This window comes from Cynocephalus volans, chromosome 10, assembly GCF_027409185.1.
Source record: "Cynocephalus volans isolate mCynVol1 chromosome 10, mCynVol1.pri, whole genome shotgun sequence".
Lineage (NCBI taxonomy): Eukaryota > Metazoa > Chordata > Mammalia > Dermoptera > Cynocephalidae > Cynocephalus > Cynocephalus volans.
Window position 1 is genome coordinate 24882743 of NC_084469.1, and position 7589 is coordinate 24890331.

Below are 7589 nucleotides of genomic sequence, written 5' to 3' on the forward strand. Positions count from 1 at the left end.
GAGAATCAGTGGGGTTGTCCTGGAAGTTGGCTATCACATAGAGTATTAACTATGTACCAGGCATTGTGCTAAGTGTTTAACACTGGTTCGCTCATGTAATCCTCACAACCACCTTAAGAGGCTGGTGTTTTTATTATCTTCATTTTACAGATGAGGAAACCGAAGCACAGAGATGTTGATTAATTCGTCTGTGGTCACATACCTGAAATATCTCTGAGCTTTCATTTGAACCCAAAAACCCGAAGTCATCGCACTTTATGCTGCATTATATCACACTATGCTGCTGCTTGAATACATACTTGTTAGGAATGCTAGAGCAGTGATTCTCAATCCTGTCTGCACGTAAACATTATCTGAGAAGCTTTCACAAATTATGATGCCTGAGCCTGAACTCCAGGATTCTGATCTAATTGGTCTGAAGTTTGATTCTATTATGCAGCCAGGGTTGAGAACCATTGCCATAGAGAAACTGCCAGCACTTGTTGGGGGTGGAATCATGCCCTCCCTGAGGTCCCTTCCAAATATTGCATGTTATCACCTGGGTGAAATGGAACATATTCTTATTACCCTTGCAGGTAGGGATTGAATATAATGTGTGGATGTGTTTGAATTGTTATCTTAGGACCCATGGAGGTAATGTCTGAGTTGTGCCTTGAAAGGCAAGTAGATGTTGAATAGGCTGAGAAGGAAATGTATTCCAGCTAGAAAGAAATACTCAGGAGCTACTGCTTGGGTAGAATTTCAGAAATGTAAACTTTTTTTTTTTTTTTTTTAGTGGTTGATAGGTATGGGGATCTGAATCCCTGGTCTTGGTGTTATAACACCATACTCTAACCAATTGGACTAACTGGCCAGCCCAGAAATGTAAAAAAACAAAAAACAAAAAACTTTATTTTTTTAAAGATGACCGGTAAGGGGATATTAACCCTTGACTTGGTGTTGTCAGCACCACACTCTCCCAAGTGAGTCACTGGCCGCCCCCCCCCCAACAAAAAAACTTTCTGATGGCTGGCTGGGACAGGGATCTGAACCCATGACCTTAGTGTTGTAAGGTTATACTCTAACCAACTGAGCTAACCAGCCATCACTGAAATGTAAATTATTAATAAGAGAGCTTTTACAGAAGTTCTCCTTGAGATTCTTTAGCAACTGCCAATCTAAATTTCTCACCTCCCTCATTCACATCCCCAGCTCCTACCTCTGTCCATTTTGGTCAGAGACATCCTTGTTAATGCAGATACAGAGGACAAGCTGGAAAGGACCCAAGGGGAAGGAGTTGCTAGGATAAGTTCTTGCAGAGGAGGGACAGACAGGGAGAGAATTTGTTTAAATTAATTCTTGGATATTATCCTCTGCTTCTTCATCATGACATTGCCCTGAAGTTGAGCCACAGGGCCATGTTCTTATTCAGTCATTATAAGCATAGGAAGATGAGTTGGAGCTTTTGTGTGGCTTTCCTTTCAAATTACATCACACCTGTCTGCCCTGTTTATCAGTGTGAGCACACAACTGCCAGTAACACTGATCTGGTGGCAGAATGGTGTAACATTCATTTACCTAGGAAATGCTGACTGAGAGACTGAGCCAGGCACCCATCTAGGCATTAGAAATGAAGCTGTGAACAAAGTAAAGATCTTGTTTTCAAGGAGCTCTGCAGAGAGGAAAGCAGATAATCTCTCATGGGACAAGAATTAGGCTGATGTTAGAATCCTCAATAGAATGCAAGAAGACACTAGAGGGATGCTTTCAAAGTGTTGAAAGAAAGGAATTTCAACCCTAGAATTTTACATCCAGCTAAGCTATCTTTTAAATGAGGGAGTGAATCGAAAACAGTGTTAGGTATTCTAGAGGCCCTCAGAAGATTTCCCACACAAAGACTGGCTTTGAAGACACTGTTGGAGGAAGTTCTGCAGCAAGGAGAAAAATAAGGCCAGAAATAGTTTTGAGATACAGGTGTGGAAATAAGTTACCCAATTCATTGCTACCTAAATACACGATGACAAAAAAAAAGAAAAAGAAAAAGAATTTAGTAGGTCATAACCCAATCTCTAGATAATACAAATTGTGAACATAAAAAGACCAGAGCTAATGAGATAGACCCAGGTACATGTCTCCTTGGGAGAGAACAAATATGTATTGATAAGCTTAAGAAGTTGAATGGAGAGAAATATAGGTATTAATGTGTGAGGTATAAAAATTTGTTCTATCTAATGAAAGAAGGAAAAGAATAAAAAAGAAACAAGGTGAAATATGAAATAGAAAACATGAAATGAAATGATAGAAATAGCCCAAATATACTGATTATAAGAATTTATGTAAATAGATTAAATCCACCAATAAAAAATTGTCAGATTGAATTTTAAAAATAATCTAACATTATATTTTCTACAAGAGAGTTATTTAAAGCAAAAAGATATGAAAGGTTAAAAAAATAGATATGAGAAAGATAACACTAGGCAAATATGAACCAAAGAATCCAGGAAGCAAGTTCTGTAGTTGAGAAAATAAATGAAAGCATCAAAGAGACAGAGGTAGTAAAAGGAACAGTAGAACAAACATAAACATCATATAAACATGAGAATGCACTAAACAATATAGATTTAAGCAATAACAATTACAACTGGCAGAATTATGGGGAGAAAAAGGTAAATTAATATTTCTAGTTATTAAAACACCTCTTTTAGAAACTATATATCAATCAAACAAAAAATTAAGCAAAGATAAAAAATATTTGAATAATAAACCTGATCTAGAAAGCATAATTAGAATTATTCACTCATCAGAAACTACATGTTTTTATATACTTGAAACATTATATATATGAAACATTCACAAAAATTGACCTGAACTAGACTACAAAGAAAAGCTCAATTAGGTCCAAAGAACTGATATCATACAGACTTTCTCTGACTGTGATGTAATAAAATTAAAAATGAATTTTAAAAGTTAGCTTAAAAAGTTCCATATAATTTAAGCTAAAACACATGTGTCTAAATAAGTCTTCAGATAAATAGAAAATCATAAGGAAATTCTTAAATATTTAGAACTAAATGAAAATTAAAACACTATGTGTCTAAATGTGTTTGAAACTATATTTAGAAACAAAACAATAGAGTAAGCCAAAAGAAACAAGATAAAAGGGAATAATAATCAATGAAATAGAGAACAAAACATAGTAGAGGAGATTAATAAAACCAAAATCAATTCTTCAAAAGTCATGGGGAGAAAAAGACAGAGAGAGAAAGAGAGAGACAAAGATACAGATAGAGACAGAGACAGAGACAGAGACAGAGACAGAGACCAAGGAAACTAAAAGTACTACAACATAGGGGCCGGCCCGTGGCTCACTTGGGAGAGTGTGTGGTGCTGATGACACCAAGGCCAACGGTTTGGATCCCTATATAGGGATGGCTGGTTAGCTCACTTGGGAGAGTGTGGTGCTGACAACACCAAATCAAGGGTTAAGATCCCCTTACTGGTCATCTTAAAAAAAAAAAAAAAAAAGTACTACAATGTTGAATGAAAAGACATAGTATACAGACAAAATGGGGATTCAAAAATTAACAAAAATTACTATAAACTATATCCCAGTAAAGTTTAAAATCTAGATAATGATAAATTGATAAAAGAGTATAAAATGCCAAAATCAGCATAAGAAAAAATAGAAATTTGAATATACCAATAAAATGAAAGAAAATAAATTGGTAATTAAGATATCCTCCTCCATTGCCCAAATTCTCTGGCCCTGACAATTCCATAGGTAAGTTTTACCAGATTTGCAAGGAATGGGACCCCTATCTTGTGCAAGTTGTTTCAGAAAATAGGAATAGAAAGTTACCCAAATCATTTTGTAAAACTGATATTAATTGATTCTAAAGTCACATAGAACAGTAAAAGAAAATAAAATTATGGCTCATTTTACTTATCAACAAAGACAGGAAATTTCTAAATAAAATATTAATAAAGTAAATACAAAAGAGGGCAAAAAGTAGGGCCTATCAAAGTAATATAAGACAAAAAAAAGAAAAAGAATAAGAAAAAAGTAATATAAGACAAGTTGACACCCACAAAATTTATCAATATGAAAGGAAAACATAGTTAAACATAGTATTGGAGATCTTTGCCATCATTATAAGGCAAGAAAAATAAATTAGAGGTGTCAGGATTATTAGGGAAGACAAAAATTTACAAATAAGAGAGTTCACCAAGGTTTCTGTGTAAATGATCGCTTAAAAAAATAGTGTTTGTATTAGTCAGTGGTCACTGGAGAAACAGAATCAATAAGATTAATTAATCAAGAAATAATAAAGGATTCATTATAAGGAATTGGCTCTGCCAAGTCCGGATCTTCAGAGAGTCGATGTCCTGGTTTGAGTCCAAAGGCTGGAAGCTACTACAGAACCAGGAAGAGCCAATGCCCCAGTTCAAAGGCTGTCAGGCAGGAGAATTCTCTACTCAGTGGGGAGGGTCAGCCTCTTGTTCTAGTTAGGCCTTCAACTGATTAGGTAAAGCCCACCCACATAAAGGACAATCTACTTGACTCAGTCTACTTATTAAAATGTTAATCTCATCCAGAAGCACCCTCACAGGGAGCAGGACCCTTGGTTCGGTGGCAGTGTGGGTGAGCTGGATGCTGGTGGAGTCATGTTGGTCCTCACAATCCCTGCATAGCCACTGCTACCTTCTCCTGTTGCCACCATGTTTCTCATGGTGAGTACATGAGTTTCCCTGGTCTGAGTACAACAGGGGTGTGAATACTTTTTCTCCTAAAGGAAGATTATTTCAAGTGGAATATGCCATTAAGATTATGAAGGTTGGTTCTACAGCGATTGGAATCCAAACATCAGAGAGCATGTGCCTAACTGTGGAAAAGATAATTACCTCCCCAGTCATAGAGCCCAGCAGCATTGAGAAAATTGTAGAGATTGATGCTCACATAGGTTGTGCCATGAGTGAGTTAATTTCTGATGCTAAGACTTTAAATGATAAAGCCAGAGTGGAGATAGAGAACCACTGGTTCACCTACAATGAGCTAATGAGAGTGGAAAGTGTGATCGAGGCTATGTCCAATCTGGCTCTACAGTTTGGAGAAGATGCAGATCTCAGTTCCATGTCTCATCCCTTTGGAGTAGCACTGTTATTTGGAGAAGCTGATAAGAAAGAACCCCAGCCATTTTATATGGACCCATCGGGACCTTTGTACAGGGTGATGCTCTAGAAATTGGCTCTGCTTCAGAGCGTGCCCAGAGCTCACTGTGAGAAATTTACCATAAGTCTATGACACTGAAGGAAGCCATCAAGTCCTCACTTATCCTCAAACAAGTAATGGAGAAGAAGCTGAATGCAACTAATGTAGAACTAACCACAGTACAGCTTGGTTGGAATTTCTACATTGTCACAAGGAAGAGCTTGAAGAGTTTATCAAGGACATTTAAGGAAGTGTGATCCTCAGAACTTCTCTGGGACAATTTCAGTTGTTCTAATTGCCCTAAAATTTTATTTCCATCTCCTATTCCTTGGAAAATCTCCAGTGTATGTGCATTTCTAAAATGATGTCTGTACATAAAGTCAATTCTGAAATAAAAAAATTAAAACAAAAACAAAAACCCCTCATGGAAACACTATGACCAAATATCCGGGCACCCCAAGGCACAATCAAGTTGACACATAAAACTAACCAACACAGTATTCCTTCCCACTAATGTGGTAAAATATTACAAATAATCTTTAATAAATTATGCCTCTCTGGATCCATCCCTTTGCAATGTGACTTTGCCTCTCCTGCCCCCATCAAGGCCTCAGACATGTGAATGGAGCCACCTTGAATCCTCTAAACTGGTCAAGTTAATCCCACTGACATCATGTGGAGCAGTTCCTGCTGGGCGCTGCCTGGAAACTCTGACTCCCAGAGTCATGAGTAATAAAACAGTTGTGTTTATTCACTTGGTTTTGGAGTGGTTTATTATGCGGCCATTCACAAGTAAAATAAGTGATACTATTAACACAATAAGTAATGAGAAGATGTGAACTGATGACAGAAATTATCATATATCTTAGAATTAACCTAACAAAAATGCCCAAAATCTTTATAGGGAAAAATGTCCTTTTAAAGGTCATAAAAGGACCCAGTTAATCAAAGACATGACATTTTAATAACAGTTTTATTGAAGTATAGCTGACATATGATTGACTGCACATTTAAAGTATACAATTTAAGTTTTGACATATATATACACTTGTGAAACCATCACCATAAGAAGACAGTTAACATATTCATCACTCTCAAAATTTTCCTCCTGTCCCTTTGTGATCCTTCTCTCTCACCTCTCCCTGTACTCTTGTCCCCATCCCAAGCAACCACTAACCTTTTTGTTGCTATAGATTAATTTGCATTTCTAGAATTTTGTATAAGTAGAAACATACAATAATCTTTCTGTCTGGTTTCTTTAACTCAACATAATTATTATTATTATTTTTTTTTTCAACATAATTATTTTGAGATTAATCCATGTGGTTGTGTTTATCAATAGTTTGTTCTTTTTTATTGTTGAGTAGTATTCCGTCATATATATATATCTATATGTATATAATAATTTGTTATTCATTCACGTATCGATAAATATTTGGGTTGTCTACAGCTTAGAGCTAAAACAAATAAAGCAACTATGAACATTCATATACAAGTTTTTTTATGGGCTTACACATTCATTTCTATTGGATAAATACCTAGTGGAATGGCTGAGTCATATGACAGGTGTATGTTTAACTTTTTAAGCAACTTCCAAGTTGGTTGTACCATTTTACCTTCCCAGAAGCAGCATATGACAGTTTCAGTTGTTCTACCACCTCATCAACATTGGGTATGATTAGTCTTTTTAATTCTAATAGGTACGTAGTGATATCTCATTGTGGTTCTAATTTGCATTTCTCTAATGACTGATCATATTGAGCATCTCTTTGTGTTCTTGTTTGCCATCCACACATCTTCTTTGGTGAAATGTCTGTTCAAATATTTTGCCCATTTTTTAAAAGTTGAGCAGTTTCTTTTCTTATTACTGAATTTTGAGCATTCTGGGTAGATTCTGGATACAAGTTCTTTATTAAATATGTGATTTGCAACTATTTTCTCCAGTCTCTGGCCTGCCTTTTTATTCTCTTAACATGGTCTTTCAAAGAGCAGAAATTCTTAATTCTGCTGAAGATTAGTTTATCAATTTCTTCTTTTATGGAGTGTGCTTTTGGTGTGACTAAGAAATCTTTGCCTAATGCTAGGTCACAAAGATTTTATCCCATGTTTTCTCCTAGAAATTTTAGTGTTTTAGGTTTTACATTTAAGTCTATGATATATATGTTAATCTTTGTATATGTTGTGAGATATGGATTAAAATCCGTCTTTTTTTTTTTTTTTTTGCATACGGATATCCAATTGTTATAGTACCATTTATTGAAAAAAAAGACCTTCCTCCATTGAGTTATTTTTTGCACTTTTATTGAAAATCAGTTGTCTGTATATGTACAGATCTATTTCTGGACTCTGTTCTGTTCTGTTGATCTGTTTATCTCACATTAACGTTCTCAGTCTCCATCTT

At 35.7% G+C, this 7589-nt stretch overlaps 1 pseudogene; it reads left to right on the forward strand.

The window, feature by feature from the left end:
- The first annotated feature begins 4360 nt into the window (after positions 1-4360).
- LOC134387304 (proteasome subunit alpha type-5-like) lies at positions 4361-5435 on the forward strand (annotated as a pseudogene).
- The last annotated feature ends 2154 nt before the right edge of the window (positions 5436-7589 follow it).